General features: G+C 42.3%; 1 protein-coding gene across 1 annotated transcript in view; it reads left to right on the top strand.

Annotated features, from left to right (window-relative positions):
• The window catches only part of LOC126234806 (fatty acyl-CoA reductase 1-like), a 215,054-nt gene that overhangs the window by 170,589 nt on the left and 27,683 nt on the right, over positions 1 to 16,782 (top strand). The window lies entirely within an intron of this gene.

Here is a 16,782-nt window from a genome sequence, read left to right as displayed (position 1 = left end):
ATGCTTGGTGGTACGCTCTGTAAATAATCCCCCCTGGTCATCAGTGGCACTTAAACAAATTTCGCCTGCGTTCGGCTGCAGCTCGCGGTTGCGCTCCAGCCCAATTACGTCAGCATGTGTGTCTAGGTGAACAAGTATTTGCATAGGAATTTCTCAGACTTGCAGTATGAGTGAGATCTCGCCGCCTCATGCTTGTGGGAGCCAGACGGGGGCTGTGCGCGGTTTGACAGCTGACGGCTGCACCACGTCGTAAGGACTGTCTGTACGATCTGCTGCAGAGGGGTTGGCGGAGGCTGCTTCCGTGGATTGATTGATTTATTTTGCGAGCACATCTGTATTTTGTGCTATGAGTTATTTGAACAGTTTACGATTAATAAGCGTGTCTAGACCCAACTGTGCTGAATCATTTAGGAGAAGTACGAATGTCTGTACTCAAATTATTTGCTTAAATTAGGAGTTGTTTGCGTGTCTGCAGACTGTGTATTGTTACCTCAAGCATAACATGGCGAGTGTTTCGGGTCAGTGTGATAAATATATTCGATCTCTAAATGAAATGTTCGAAAATAAATAGAGTGGTCTTATTCCTTACCCTCCACAGCATCCTAGCGCAGTCTGAGTAATTTTTGCATAGTGCTCGCTCCTATAGACCACCATCTGGGATTGGGTCATAGGAGGGATGACAGTACGATCTGAAGGCGGTAATGTGTACTATGTCAGTTGGACACTAAATCTCGTGGTTGAGACAGCGCCTGCAAAATAAAAGACTTGTGTTAAGATCTGTTCCCCCGCTATTTTGCACCTCTATCTTGGATGACATCACGCGCTGTGCAAGTTATTGCACTCTAGACCAGCGACATGGGTCAGTAAAGGGGCGTGATGCTGGGTTGAGGAACGTGGTGAAGACTTTAACTGCTTGATTCCGAGTCCAGGTGTGTGTGGCACTGGTGAAAATTGATTCCAATTCCTAGGTTTAATGAAGTCGAATCACGTGACTAATGTAGCAGCCAATAGACTTGCAACATTCTGGGGTGGGTGGTGGGGGGAAACTGTCATGAATGAAGCGGGAAAATGTCGAACTTCTCATTTGATAATTAAACATTAAAATTTTAAATTGACTTATTGAATATGATTAAAATTGAAATGGAATTAAGTACTTAGTTAATTGGTAGGTTAGATGCGCGATGTGGGTATTAGTTTAGTTAGCATATTTACAGAAGGCTGCGTACCGCGTGTGTAGGGATGTGGCGTCCGAGAGTGTTTCGCGCAAGTGGTCAGATGCCCGTGGGCCGGTGGCGCAGCGCGAGAGAGCGGACGATCTCGTGTCATCAACTGACCTCACAGTAGCGTCCTCTGGTCGCTACAGTATGAACTAAGCCAGTTGGACTCTGGAGCTGGTGGTGGATACATCGGGTGCAGCCATCTTGAATGACAGTACTTGCGTCATCACTTGACGTCAGGAGAGCGCTCTCTGGTGGCACCGATATCAACTAAGCCAGTTGGAGTCCAGACGCAGTGGCGAACACATCTGCTTGAAATTGGTTAAATAATAAAGACAAATCCCTTTTACCCTCCATTATCCTACTGGATTATGAACTTCACACCATTTTTCTTGGGGTGGGTTTTAGGCTTGTGGAGGTAGACCAAGTGTCCTATATTCCCGTGATTTTCTTTTCTTCGTAGACATAAGTAGGGGTGTCACGCATTATCATGTTGGAATTTGACCTTTGCGCTATTTTTCTTGGGGTGGGGATTAGGTTAGTGGAGGTAGCCCAATTGACCTTTTTTCCCACCAAAAATTCTATCTTCCCTCAAAATCCGCCATCTCGAATGACGTCATCGCTGACATCTTGGATGACATCATCGCCGCCATCTTGGATAACGGTACATTGTTCCCATACATAGGTTGTCCCAATACTGACAATCTCGTGATTGATGTCCCTCGCAGATGCCGTAACAATGCCCCCGAATTCTCTGGAAAGTGCAGCTCTACACCATGTAATTCTAACAAGGGGAGGCCACAATGTTGGGATCACAGATTTACTTCAGACTTTGTACACCTTTAGCAAAGCATTAAAACAACGTAACATGCAAGTAGTAAGGTGCACTATTCTGTCAATTCCGAGAAAATCGCAAGAGAAGCCTTTCGCATGCATTATGCGCCTTCTGTATCTGTGCGTAGATATAGAATTACAAATGGTAGCATATGAAATCACTGCAACTTCACGAAAATGCACTTGATTTTATCATTATATTACCTCTCAAAATCCATACAATTTAAATAAAGTGAATAGTGATGAAAAAAGTATAATTGCTTGCAGGGTTCGAACCGTCGCCCCGTCCCTGTCCCCCATGCACAGCCTTGAATCTAACCACTTTTTTTAATCTCATCTTGTTCGTTATTGTTCGTTCTGTGTGATCGGGGAGGACGTCAGATGAGGTTTGTTCAAGTTCATCATTGATCCATTAACTCAGTTTTTTTTTTTTTTATTACAAAGGTCAGCTAACCGCTGACCGAACACACTGAGCTGATCCGCTCTACCACCTTGACTTCGTACATGTGGCATGGATACATCAGTTATGTAACAGACGAGTTAAAATTCTCTTGCAATTTTCTAAGAATTGTCGCAGTAGTGTACCTTACTACTTGCACATCATGTTGTTTAAAAGCCTACTAATGGTGTACAGAGTTGGAGGTAAATGCGTGATCCCAACGTCGTGGCTTTCCCTTGTAAATGACGATGCTGATAGCTGTATTACTTGAAATATGTCTACTCAAGAAGACGTCGTTATCAGGAGAAAGAAAACTGGCATTCTACGGATCGGAGTGTGGAATGTCAGATCCCTTAATCAGGCAGGTAGGTTAGAAAATTTAAAAACGGAAATGGATAGGTTAAAGTTAGATATAGTGGGAATTAGTGAAGTTCGGTGGCAGGAGGAATGAGACTTTTGCTCAGGTGAATACAGGGTTATAAATACAAAGTCAAATGGGGGTAATGCAGGAGTAGGTGTAATAATGAATAAAAAAATAGGAGTGCGCGTTAGTTACTACAAACAGCATAGTGAACCCATTATTGTGGCCAAGATAGACACGAAGCACACGCCTACTACAGTAGTACAAGTTTATATGCCAACTAGCTCTGCAGATGATGAAGAAATTGATGAAATGTATGGTGAGATAAAAAAAATTATTCAGGTAGTGAAGGGAGACGAAAATTTAGGAGTCATGGGTGACTGGAATTCAGGAGTAGGAAAAGGGAGAGAAGGGAACAGAGTAGGTGAATATGGATTGGGGGTAAGAAATGAAAGAGGAAGCCGTCTGGTTCAATTTTGCACAGAGCATAACTTAATCGTAATTAAGACTTGGTTCAAGAATCATAAAAGAAGGTTGTATACATGGAAAAATTCTGGAGATACTAGAAGGTTTGAGATAGATTATATAATGGTAAGGCAGAGATTTAGAAACCAGGTTTTAAACTGTAAGACATTTCCAGAGGCAGATGTGGACTCTGACCACAATCTATTGGTTATGAACTGTAGATTAAAACTAAAGAAACTAAAGAGATGGGACCTGGATAAACTGACTAAACCAGAGGTTGTACAAAGTTTCAGGGAGAGCATAAGGGAACAATTGACAGGAATTGGGGAAAGAAATACAGTAGAAGGAGAATGGGTAGCTCTGAGGGATGAAGTAGTGAAGGCAGCAGAGGATCAAGTAGGTAAAAAGACGGGGGCTAGTAGAAACCCTTGGGTAACAGAAGAAATATTGAATTTAATTGATGAAAGGAGAAAATATAAAAATTCATCAAATGAAGCAGGCAAAAAGGAATACATACATCTGAAAAGTGAGATCGACAGGAAGTGCAAAAAGAGTAAGCAGTGATGCCTAGAGGACAAATGTAAAGATGTAGAGGCTTAGCTCACTAGGGGCAAAATAGATACTGCCTACAGGAAAATTAAAGAGAACTTTGGAGGAAAGAGAGCCACTTGTATGAATATCAAGAGCTCAGATGGAAACCCAGTTCTAAGCAAAGAAGGGAAAGCAGAAAGATGGAAGGAGTATATAGAGGGTCTATACAAGGGCGACGAACTTGAGGACAATATTATGGAAATGCAAGAGGATGTAGATGAAGATGAAATGGGAGATACGACAGTGCGCGAAAGGTTTGAGAGAGCACTGAAAGACCTGAGTCGAAACAAGGCCCCGGGAGTAGACAACTACTGACGGCATTGGGAGAGCCAGTCCTGACAAAACTCTACCATCTGGTGAGCAAGATGTATGAGACCGGCGAAATACCCTCAGACTTCAAGAAGAATATAATAATTCCAATCCCAAAGAAAGCAGCTGGTGGCAGATGTGAAAATTACCGAACTATCAGTTTAATAAGTCACAGCTGCAAAATACTAACGCGAATTCTTTACAGACGAATGGAAAAACTGGTAGAAGCCGACCTCGGGGATGATCAGTTTGGATTCCGTAGAAATGTTGGAACACGTGAGGCAATACTGACCCTACGACTTGTCTTAGAAGAAAGATTAAGGAAAGGCAAACCTACATTTCTAGCATTTGTAGACTTAGAGAAAGCTTTTGACAATGTTGACTGGAATACTCTCTTTCAAATTCTAAAGGTGGCAGGGGTAAAATACAGGGAGCGAAAGGCTATTTACAATTTGTACAGAAACCAGATGGCAGTTATAAGAGTTGAGGGACATGAAAGGGAAGCAGCAGTTGGGAAGGGAGTAAGACAGGGTTGTAGCCTCTCCCCGATGTTATTCAATCTGTATATTGAGCAAGCAATAAAGGAAACAAAAGAAAAATTCGGAGTAGGTATTAAAATCCACGGAGAAGAAATAAAAACTTTTAGGTTCGCCGATGACATAGTAATTCTGTCAGAGACAGCAAAGGACTTGGACGTGTAGTTCAACGGAATGGACAGTGTCTTGAAAGGAGGATATAAGATGGACATGAATAAAGCGAAACGAGGGTAATGGAATGTAGTCGAAGTAAGTCGGGTGACGCTGAGGGAATTAGATTAGGAAATGAGACACTTAAAGTATTAGATGATTTTTGCTATTTGGGGAGCAAAATAACTGATGATAGTCGAAGTAGAGAGGATATAAAATGTAGACTGTCAATAGCAAGGAAAGTGTTTCTGAAGAAGAGAAATTTGTTAACATCGAGTATAGATTTAAGTGTCAGGAAGTCGTTTCTGAAATTTATTGTATGGAGTGTAGCCATGTATGGAAGTGCAACATAGACGATAACTAGTTTGGACAAGAAGAGAATAGAAGCTTTCGAAATGTGGTGCTACAGAAGAATGCTGAAGATTAGATGGGTAGATCACATAACTAATGAGGAGGTACTGAATAGGATTGGGGAGAGGAGGAGTTTGTAGCACAACTTGACTAGAAGAAGGGATCGGTTGGTAGGACATGTTCTGAGGCATTAAGGGATCACAAATTTAGTATTGGAGGGCAGCGTGGAGGGTAAAAATCGCAGAGGGAGACCAAGAGATGAATACACTAAGCAGATTCAGAGGGATGTAGGCTGCAGTACGTACTGGGAGATGAAGCTTGCACAGGTTAGAGTAGCATGGGAAGCTGCATCAAACGAGTCTCAGGACTGAAGACCACTACAACAACAACACGTCTGTAGATGCCGCCATGTTGCGTTTATATGCGAAAACTCCGTAATATGATGACAATGAAACCAATTATCACTTAATAACTCAAAACTACCAATTTCAGGAACGTGCTAGACTTCACTCGGAGGCACCCTATTGGCGAATTGCGAGTGTCCCACACAGTCGACATCTTATTTTTACAATCGTAAAACATCGTAACTGTTCGTGCAACTTCCTTAGCTTAAACATTATCCATTTGTTTATAGAAACGTGCTAATCTTGGGATATGAAAGTGCTTACGAATGGTAGGTTTCTTGTAATACTTTTAGTGGGGAAAGTGGCTTTTTTATGTAATACTTTTTGAATAAAATCACTTGTTTAGCGCCATAATAACTGCGGTTTCCCTACATAAATTCCGCTGATGTACCTGTCTTACGGCTAGCCACTGTGTCTCACCCTCATACTGGCAGCATCAGATGATCCATTGGTTGCTCCAGCTAGCGTGAGAACTGATATCTTGTGGCCTGCTAATGCGTTCTGCACTACTGATTGAGCTTACTGAATGCAACTGATACCTGCAGACGCGACATAAAATGAATATTTGGGAAATAAGAGAAATGCAATGTGGTTCGAAAATAAGGGGAACCTTACACATGCCCCACTGTAGCTTCCTTTCAAAATTGGAAGTTTTTGTAAATAACATCCCAATTTTGGAAACATTAGGATTGCTGTCCTACAGACCCTAGGAGAAGTCTGGACAATGTTGGTCATTTTATTTTTTCGTGTGCAGTTATTTCACTTGTTACTTTCTTCCATCATATAAATTTAGTTGCTCAGCACACAACGTTAAACATGCAGTTTTCGAATAGATTTCCTTAGGATTCAAATGAATTGTATTAAACAGAAACTTCAAATTTACCACACACACTCGCGAACAATTAGGGATAATTACTCTTTCAATTTGAGAACCTCTGGGCATACATAGAATAAGAAACTTAACACGTCAAATGTAATACACAAGATAATAAATGCGTTTCTAAATATTATTAACGTATCTAAAATTTGCGAAGACACCAAGGAAACATTGATATTACAACATTACATTTTTTAGCTGTTCGCTGGCCGTTCCAAGAAAATCCATCGGAGCATTTTTCGATAATTGACACTACAGAGGCAGAAAATAGACAGATAGGTCCCATTATGACACAGTACAATGGCACATTATCTACTATGTGCAAGGAAAATTTCTCTCTCTTATCACTGTTATTTAACATATAGATCTCTGACATCAGAATTCATTACTTTATCCTTTATCTCACTTACTGTTTTTGCTCCAACCACATTTTCTACATCCACATCTACATATATATTTCCCAAGCCACACTACTGTGCGTGGCGGAGGGTATCCTGTACCACTATCATTTGCTTTCCTGTTCCACTCGGAAACAGAGGGATAAACGATTGCCTACATCAGTGGTTCCCAGCAGGTGGTCCGCGGACCCACAGGGCTCCCCGAACTACGCCACAGGGGTCCGCAAGATGCTGTTAGAATAAAAAATATATTAAATATACTTCTTATGACAACAGATTTTTTTTGTTTTAGCCGCTTCCAGCATGAGCAGATCTTTACCAGACGCTAACTTCTGCGTGTAGCGTCTTCCTAGAACCAACTGACACTAGCACATTCTAGCGCAAAACTAAAATTAGATATAGGCAAATAGTTCTGATGTTTGCATTTAGACTGCGCGCTCTGCCTCTTTGCAGCTGACAACAGACAGTCACTTTACACAGAAACTCACATTTCAAACGACAATCGGCCATTGTTAATGTATTGCCAGTGCTTTCACAGACCGTACTGTTTACATATTCAATATTCTGTATTAAAACAGTAGTTTTTGTAAAGCGTTGCTTTTCACGCAAGATTCAGTTCGCGTTGTTAAAAATGGACCGCTGGTTAAAAAGTGGTTCGTTAAAACGAGAAAGGCCTACAGGTGAAGAGGAAGATAATGCATTTGAAGTTCAAGTAAGTAGGTCAGTGACTCTCGAACCGAAGTTGTCAGTGTCCATTGTTCCTAAATCGTCGGTGTCCCTTGAACCTAATCCTTCCAAGATCAGTGTTAAGCTTACTGAAAAAACTAGAAAATATACCTCTGATTACTTGGAAATCGGTTTTAAGTTCACTGTACCTGAGCAACAGCCTAAACTTCAATGTGTCATTTGCTATGAAAGCCTTTAGAATGAATGTGTGAAATCAGCAAAATTCCAGCACCATCTTGATACAAAGTACCCAGAGTACAGAAGTACGTCATTAGATTTTTTCAAAAATAAATTAGGAGAGTTGAAAACAAATCGTAAAACAATTGCCAAACACTGTGGTGCAAATGTAAATGAAAGTGCAACCCTTGCGTCTTGCGGGGTGGCTCAGCTTGTTGTTAAATGTGGGAAAAACCACACAATTTCTGAGGAACTTATACTGCCATCAGCAATAATACTTTGGAAGAGAATCTTAGGTGACGTAGCTGCTAAGGTAACAGGAACTGTCCCGCTCTCAAATAATACTGTTCAAAGACGAATTACTGATATGGCAGTGAACACCGAAGAAACATTGCTGGTTAGACTTTGCATGAGTGACATGCACGCACTACAATTGGATGAAAGCACAGACATATCAAAAAAGGCTATAATGTTGGTTTTCGAACGATTCTTATGGGAGGACCAAGTGTTCAAAGATCTTCTTTCTTCATGCGAACTACTGCGTACAACAGCAGACGATATTTTAACTGCATTAAATAATTATCTCAATGAACACGACGTCACCTAGATAAAAGGTGTAGGCTTGTTGACGGATTGAGCAAAGTCAATGGCTGGCAAACAAACAGGTCTTCTAGCTCGTATCAAAGCGGCAGCCCCTGAAGTGAAATGGACTCTCTGTTGCGTGAAGCCTTAGTAGCCAAAAGATTGTCTGAACCTTTGCAAAAGATACTTAATGGAGTAGTTCAAATCATCAACTACATTAAAACTCGACACCTGAAATCCAGATTATTTTCTTTGTTGTGTAAAGAGATCGGCAGTGAGCATGTGCAACTTCTTATTCATATGGAAGTAAGATGGCTTTCTCATGATAGGATCTTGCCAAATTTTTTGGACTTTGTAGCGTTGCTCTTGGGGGACGAAAATAAAAAAAAAAGTAACAATTCTTTTTATGTCGAAAAAGTGAATATTTTTGGTGGGCCACTTGGCAACAGTATCAGGGATTTATTACGCTATTATAACAACATGCGTTGACCATTAAATACCTGAATAAGAGCAGCATATTGCTATATATATATATATATATATATATATATATATATATATATGAGATCGTTCGGAAGAAACATTATCATTTCTGTGCATTTTTATAGTCGCGATGTAGTCATACCCGGATCAACACTAAGGGACCAGAAGATTTATAGACTTTAAAAGAAATGCAACACTACACAATTAAAAAAAAGTTGGTTCAGAAATAATAGGAAAACGATAATGTTTCTTCTGCCTCATGCTGCGTTCGGCCCATCAGCGTGATCGTAATTTCTGGTGATGAAGTAACACAAACAATAATTATCATTCAGAAAGGAGATGGAATCATCAAGGTTAATTTACGAAAATAAGCACACTTATCTTTAACACTCGTTTTTTTAATGCTACGTACGTTTTCATATTAAATTACAATAGATGACCATTGTGGTTAAATACTTTATACATAACAGTCAAAATGTCCTCTTGACGCTGTCTGTTCGATATCAGTTACAAGAAACTACATGTTTTCTGATTGGAAAAAATAACAATTAGCATATTCACTCAATATTTTCACATAATTTATATAATATACAGTTGCGGAACGCAGCAAGTCCGCGTCCGCCTCTCATGGAATACAAGCAGTAAAAGGTGAGGCGCCAAAAGCCTCATTTGTCTTGAAACAACAGAATTCTTTTTTACACCATTAATCGATACATGTACATAGAGATTTACTGGCACCGCGCAAGAACGGCAAAGATAAAGAATAATAGATTCTGTCGCTGCTATGCGATGGTTCATTTCTTTTACTTTACAATTGTTCGATAACTTTAGGCCATCAGGCGTTTACTATTGAGCATATATTAATGTTTGTGAGGCAAAAATTACTAATATTACACTGCCTCCCATGAGGAGGGAAGGAATACCGAAGGTATTACTTTCATCCTCATGCCCATTGGAATATTTGTAATTTTCGGGTGTAACATACAGGTTATTAAAAATTTCATTTCACATTCATTCCATAATAAAAGAATTAACGCTTCAATTTGTAATTACTGACGGTGGATCATTGTGAATTTGTTCTGTGTGTCTATCAGTGTTTGCATGGATTCAGTCTTTCTTGATTATTCTTAAAATTAAGGCTATAAGTACACATATTTACAAACTTTATAAGGAAATAGTCACACTTCATTTTTCAACGTTGCAAAAGTAATTTGACTATCACAACTGGTACACAACTGGTACACAACTTTCTGTTTTGACTGTATTCATTATATTGTCATCGTCTTGTCGATTGACTGCCTTGTCCGTTGTCGCACTTAATTATACATTTATTTTCGTCGCACATACACTATTTGTGATAGACTTGGATTGCAGAGCGGCCACTGGTGATGGCTTCGACAAGGAAGTCCATATCTTTCACTTTCAGGGCTCGAGTGTGGCTCTCCGAATTATTTCACATATGAAACAGATAAAATATTTTATATTAGAATAGCTTACAAAACTAATTTTATATACTTGTGGGATGGGATTTAGGAAGGATCGGATCCTTTGGCGTATTTTCGTGTGCTTGTTTTCATTCGTATCGTGACGTCTCGTTAAAGTTTACATTTCAACTATTCAGAGGTGACCTTGTGACTTGTCTCTGTGTACAATCAGTCATTATAATAATTACGTTAACTTCTGTATCTTAGAGTCTCTCGGAAGGTTTATGATACATACAAAATGTTTTCAGTACTGGGTGTGAATGTTTTTTCTACAGAATGTAGCGCACAGCAACTGTGTTGGCGGTTGAACGTTTACATTATTTCGTCACGTGGTGGCTGTCCGCCTCCACTGTTGCGAGCAATCTTGAAATTCAGTCTGTGCGCGCGCACGTGACCGGAGCTTTCTTGCAGAGCGTTGATTTTGCGCTTGAGGTGCCGTGCGTCGCTTTTGTTCGGCGGATCGAGGCTTTGTGCTTTTTTTTAGATTGCTGGAGGGAGCTTCTGCCACCGAAACTGTCTCACATCACTTCCTGTCCACAATCCAGTTACGGATTCACAGGTAAGTGGTAGCTACCACTGCAACTGCATGTGTGGAATGACACTGATTATTACACACTGCACACATCAATGACTTTTTTTTTTTTTTTTTTTACACATATGGTGCAGTAGAATACTGCTACTGAAAATCGTCGAACTTTAAAACTTCACTTGCACTGTGGTGAGCGTCTGCGTGAACGGTGTATTAAAAGAAATTCTCGCTTCATAACATCACACGGTGTTTACAAGTTGATTTACATACTAATATTTACAAGAGTTCATTTAAATCAAGAAATAATCTAATTGACCACTTTGAATCAAAACAATTGTTTCTTAGTATTTTTTTATTTAATTATGCCTACGGTCTCAGGTAGGCTATTGTAAGTCCTTTTTCTTTGACAAAATTCATTCCAATCTCCTTTACAAATTAATTTCATTCATAGTAATCTTTATCACGCTTGCTTATTCATTTTATTGGCCCAATACACTTTTTTTTAGTGCTCGTCTTATTAAGTGACTAGTGAGGGGAGCTTCATTTATGTCAAAAGTTTTTCTCGTATGTGCTTGTCTTTAAAGAAAGTTCGAGGACGGATTTCAAAATAGCAATTCCGCCTCTGAATTTCGTGTAGAAATACAAACAGTCGAAAAAGAAAAGTACGAAAAGCGGGCCTACTCGCGGATCGTCGACAGAATATTAATTACTCCTCAACCAGGTCGAAAATTTAATTTACATTGCGCATTACAAAAGCAATATGCGCGTCGCGAACCTACTCATTTTTATACACTCCTGGAAATGGAAAAAAGAACACATTGACACCGGTGTGTCAGACCCACCATACTTGCTCCGGACACTGCGAGAGGGCTGTACAACCAATGATCACACGCACGGCACAGCGGACACACCAGGACCCGCGGTGTTGGCCGTCGAATGGCGCTAGCTGCGCAGCATTTGTGCACCGCCGCCGTCAGTGTCAGCCAGTTTGCCGTGGCATACGGAGCTCCGTCGCAGTCTTTAACACTGGTAGCATGCCGCGACAGCGTGGACGTGAACCGTATGTGCAGTTGACGGACTTTGAGCGAGGGCGTATAGTGGGCATGCGGGAGGCCGGGTGGACGTACCGCCGAATTGCTCAACACGTGGGGCGTGAGGTCTCCACAGTACATCGATGTTGTCGCCAGTGGTCGGCGGAAGGTGCACGTGCCCGTTGACCTGGGACCGGACCGCAGCGACGCACGGATGCACGCCAAGACCGTAGGATCCTACGCAGTGCCGTAGGGGACCGCACCGCCACTTCCCAGCAAATTAGGGACACTGTTGCTCCTGGGGTATCGGCGAGGACCATTCGCAACCGTCTCCATGAAGCTGGGCTACGGTCCCGCACACCGTTAGGCCGTCTTCCGCTCACGCCCCAACATCGTGCAGCCCGCCTCCAGTGGTGTCGCGACAGGCGTGAATGGAGGGACGAATGGAGACGTGTCGTCTTCAGCGATGAGAGTCGCTTCTGCCTTGGTGCCAATGATGGTCGTATGCGTGTTTGGCGCCGTGCAGGTGAGCGCCACAATCAGGACTGCATACGACCGAGGCACACAGGGCCAACACCCGGCATCATGGTGTGGGGAGCGATCTCCTACACTGGCCGTACACCACTGGTGATCGTCGAGGGGACACTGAATAGTGCACGGTACATCCAAACCGTTATCGAACCCATCGTTCTACCATTCCTAGACCGGCAAGGGAACTTGCTGTTCCCACAGGACAATGCACGTCCGCATGTATCCCGTGCCACCCAACGTGCTCTAGAAGGTGTAAGTCAACTACCCTGGCCAGCAAGATCTCCGGACATGTCCCCCATTGAGCATGTTTGGGACTGGATGAAGCGTCGTCTCACGCGGTCTGCACGTCCAGCACGAACGCTGGTCCAACTGAGGCGCCAGGTGGAAATGGCATGGCAAGCCGTTCCACAGGACTACATCCAGCATCTCTACGATCGTCTCCATGGGAGAATAGCAGCCTGCATTGCTGCGAAAGGTGGATATACACTGTACTAGTGCCGACATTGTGCATGCTCTGTTGCCTGTGTCTATGTGCCTGTGGTTCTGTCAGTGTGATCATGTGATGTATCTGACCCCAGGAATGTGTCAATAAAGTTTCCCCTTCCTGGGACAATGAATTCACGGTGTTCTTATTTCAATTTCCAGGAGTGTACTTACCTCTTTATCACACTCCTGTTGAAAACACTTGCGCATTATGTTCAAATGATACTTACTCTGTGCCTTCCCGCTAGGACTAGCTGAATACGAAATTTAATTTTGCTTTGAGTACTATTTTCCGTCAGGGTCACACTACCTTTCGTAACTCCATAACAGTTACTTACGTCCAAAAATACTTGATTCTGTATCATTTAACTCTTGCCACCTACTGCACGGACAACATTAACTCTTTGCAACTGTAGTGTTGGCGCCTCTTCTTTATTTACCATTTGTTCATCAAGTCGTTCTGCTACAGCACAAATCATTATCTGTATCAATACCCGAGACTGTATTAATATCATCAACTTCAACATCTACCATAGGTTGATATTCGTCTTCAGTTGTAACTTCGTCTCCCTCAAACAGAATTCCCCAAACATCCCCAGAATCAGTAATTAAAACTTCCGGGCTAAGAGGTCGTGGTCCAATAGTAGAAATACTTCTCCCTGACGTTTCGTTGCCAGCTGCGGGCAACATCATCTGAGGTGAGTCTACGACTCTAGTCGTAGACTCACCTCAGATGATGTTGCCCGCAGCTGGCAACGAAACGTCAGGGAGAAGTATTTCTACTATTGGACCACGGCCTCTTAGCCCGGAAGTTTTAATTACTGAAGACGCCGGCCGTGAAAGCCTACACGCTATGATTATCCCCAGAATCTCCTTTTATCAACCGTGTCATTGCCACTGATCCGTTCGCCACATGAGTTCGTGTTCATACCCCATTAAAACACCTTTCTAGTTTTCCCTTTCGTTGCCATCTCTTTCGTGGTCTCTATATACCCTGTTACCATTGTTTCTCTCATTACGTTCTGTATGTCGTCTGTTACTGTTCGTATCATCCCGGTTCCAACCTCCTCTTCCACGCCTGTTAAAGCAGTTACTGTGCCTCTCTTTCTCTCTTGTCTCATGTGATCTCCATTATGAGCCCACCAGTTTCTACTTTTTCTTGACCGCCAGTTCATACCTCCGACCTCCGAATCGTTATTGGTTGTCTCTTCTTCCGACAAAGCATCTGACTGGGCTAATGCTTGTAAAATATGTTCAGTTTTCTTTTTATAAATTCCCGTTAATTTTTTCCGTACACTCCTGGCAGTTTGACCAATACTACACCAGTGACGTCTTCTTCACTGAGTGTGTAATCTAGATATTAATTCTTTTCACTTAAACTTCGGAAGCTATCTTTGTAACTGTCGTACACACTTCTCAAGAAATTTGTCCCTTCAAAAATATTAATCTTATTTTACGTTGCATACCGTTAGACCAATATTTGCTATGAACTTCTTATTAAGCTAACAGTATGACAAACAAGATTCTTCTTATCTCATTCCCCAAGACAGAGCATCCCCTTCCATTCTGCTGGTGACGCATCCCAATTATCTGGTAACACAACTAAAAGCTGTTTCGAAAAATGTCTTGTGATATAATCTCTCCTCACTGCGTACGCAAATCAGCGGCTCGTTATTTACGATGTACATGACCTGTGCGTAGACATCTAATGCCACATACCTCCACAGACCTACCAACAAACTGTCGGTTCCCTGACACGCAGAATCAGTGATGTATTTCGTTCCTGAGAGGGACAAACAATTTATTAAGCAAGTGGTCATAATATTTTGGCTCACCATTGTAGACTGGGATGTCTATGGATTCATTTCAGGAGGTACAGTCAGACAGTCATGCGAAGTACTTTTGAACCATACTTTCTGAACACTGTCTTGAGGAGCTAGTTTGGTAGTCCACAATCACTGGAAATATCTTAGATCTTTTAGCTACAAATCGGCTGAATATTATCGACAATGTCGGTATACAAACGGGCAGTAGATATCATGATGTCATTATAGCAACTATGTTTACGGAAGTTAATAAATCAGTTAAGAAGGCTAGGAGAGTGTTTCTCCGAGAAAAAGCAGATGAGCAAATTGCTAATGGGGATGTGTACGACATTTCAGTGTAAGTTTTGTTTCATGGGCTTAGGCAGAAGTGTGTGCATTATTTGAAAAATGTCCGAATGGAAATACGGAGCGTGATGCATTTGAGTCAGAAGCTTGCAGAAGTAGCAGGTGATTTGAATGCCTACGAGAAGCTAAGTTTGTGTGTGTGGTGAGAAGAGCCTCGCACTATTGTTGTCCAAAATGGAACAAGAGTCAGTCATTGATGCAAAACAAGATAGGACTGCGGAACCAGCTCATTTAAATCACTCAGCAAACGGGGCACAAATGTCAAATGCAGAATACTCCGATTATGAGGGCTCATTTCACCCATGAAATGTAAGTGAAAATGATGCTGAGGTGGCAGGTCACGTAGGATCTGTAAACACGGAAAGAGGTATAGTCAGGGAAAGTAAGAGTCCGATTTCGCAGACAATGCGCCACAGCGCAATTGTGTCGCGAGCTTCTAGTCCTGGGGAGGTTACTGGAAGTGCATAATTATAAACGATCATTCACTTTATGTAAGAGGCAGAGAAGAGACGACAAGAAAGAGAAGAAAGGAGACGACAGACATAAGATTAGTGACAGGAGAACCTCATTAAAGAGATTAGGAAAATTCAGAAGCAACAACACAAGGAGAAATTAAGAAAATTCAAAGAAAGGCTGATGAGCTTGTCGAAAACGTAACTTAGGTCAGGATAAAGTTAAGGGTGTAAAAGCAGAGGTTGAAGACATTAGGAAAACGTCAGATGAGACGCAAGAAGTAGCGGTAAATTCCAGACGCCTGCCTAAGACAGCCAGATTACTAGGACGAGAGTGCGCGAGATCAGGCAGCGCTGGCAAAGGTCGGAATGAGCGCGCCCAAGAAGGCTATTTCTGCTCTTAAAAGGCAGGGACAGGCAGTGGCTGAAAAGACACAGGAAGGAACGTTAGAAGTCAAAGACGTGCGAACACGTCTCACTAGCCAGCAGAATGGGCTGGCGGATGAGATGAGACAAATGTGCGAACTGGTCCCTCGTGTAGAAATTCAACCAGAAGCAACAGCTCGTCGCCGTGAGCTCGTTGGTCACTATAAATGTTAAAGACAAAAATGTGAAACCACGGCTTAGGCCGATGTACGGCAGGAGCGCTCGGTTAAGGGAAATGTTGCGTGACGTGGTTGGTGTCTGTGGGGGTACTTATTTTGGTATAGTTGAGCTGCCTCTCGACCGTCACCACCTGCTTCGCAGTACGCAAACATGAATAGGGAACCATTCGCCTGTTTACAGTACACTGCGTCAATCACACAGCCTGCAAGACGCAAGGATCAAAAATGTTCAAATGTGTGTGAAATCTTATGGGTCTTAACTGCTAAGGTCATCAGTCCCTAAGCTTACACACTACTTAAGCTAAACTATCCTAAAGACAAACACACACACCCATGTCTGAGAGAGGACTCGAACCTCCGCCGGGACCAGCCTCAGCCGGCCGGAGTGGCCGAGCGGTTCTAGGCGCTACAGTCTGGCGCTGCGCGACCGCTACGGTCGCAGGTTCGAATCCTGCCTCAGGCATGGATGTGTGTGACGTCCTTAGGTTAGTTAGGTTTAAGTAGTTCTAAGTCTAGGGGACTGATAATCTCAGAAGCGCTCAGAGCCATTTGAACCAGCCTCACAGTCCATGACTTCAGCTCCCAGACCGCTCGGC

The sequence above is a fragment of the Schistocerca nitens genome, chromosome 2, assembly GCF_023898315.1.
Source record: "Schistocerca nitens isolate TAMUIC-IGC-003100 chromosome 2, iqSchNite1.1, whole genome shotgun sequence".
In the NCBI taxonomy this organism is placed as follows: domain Eukaryota; kingdom Metazoa; phylum Arthropoda; class Insecta; order Orthoptera; family Acrididae; genus Schistocerca; species Schistocerca nitens.
The sequence above is the reverse complement of the archived record's forward strand: the minus strand, read 5'-3'. Positions and strand labels throughout refer to the sequence as shown.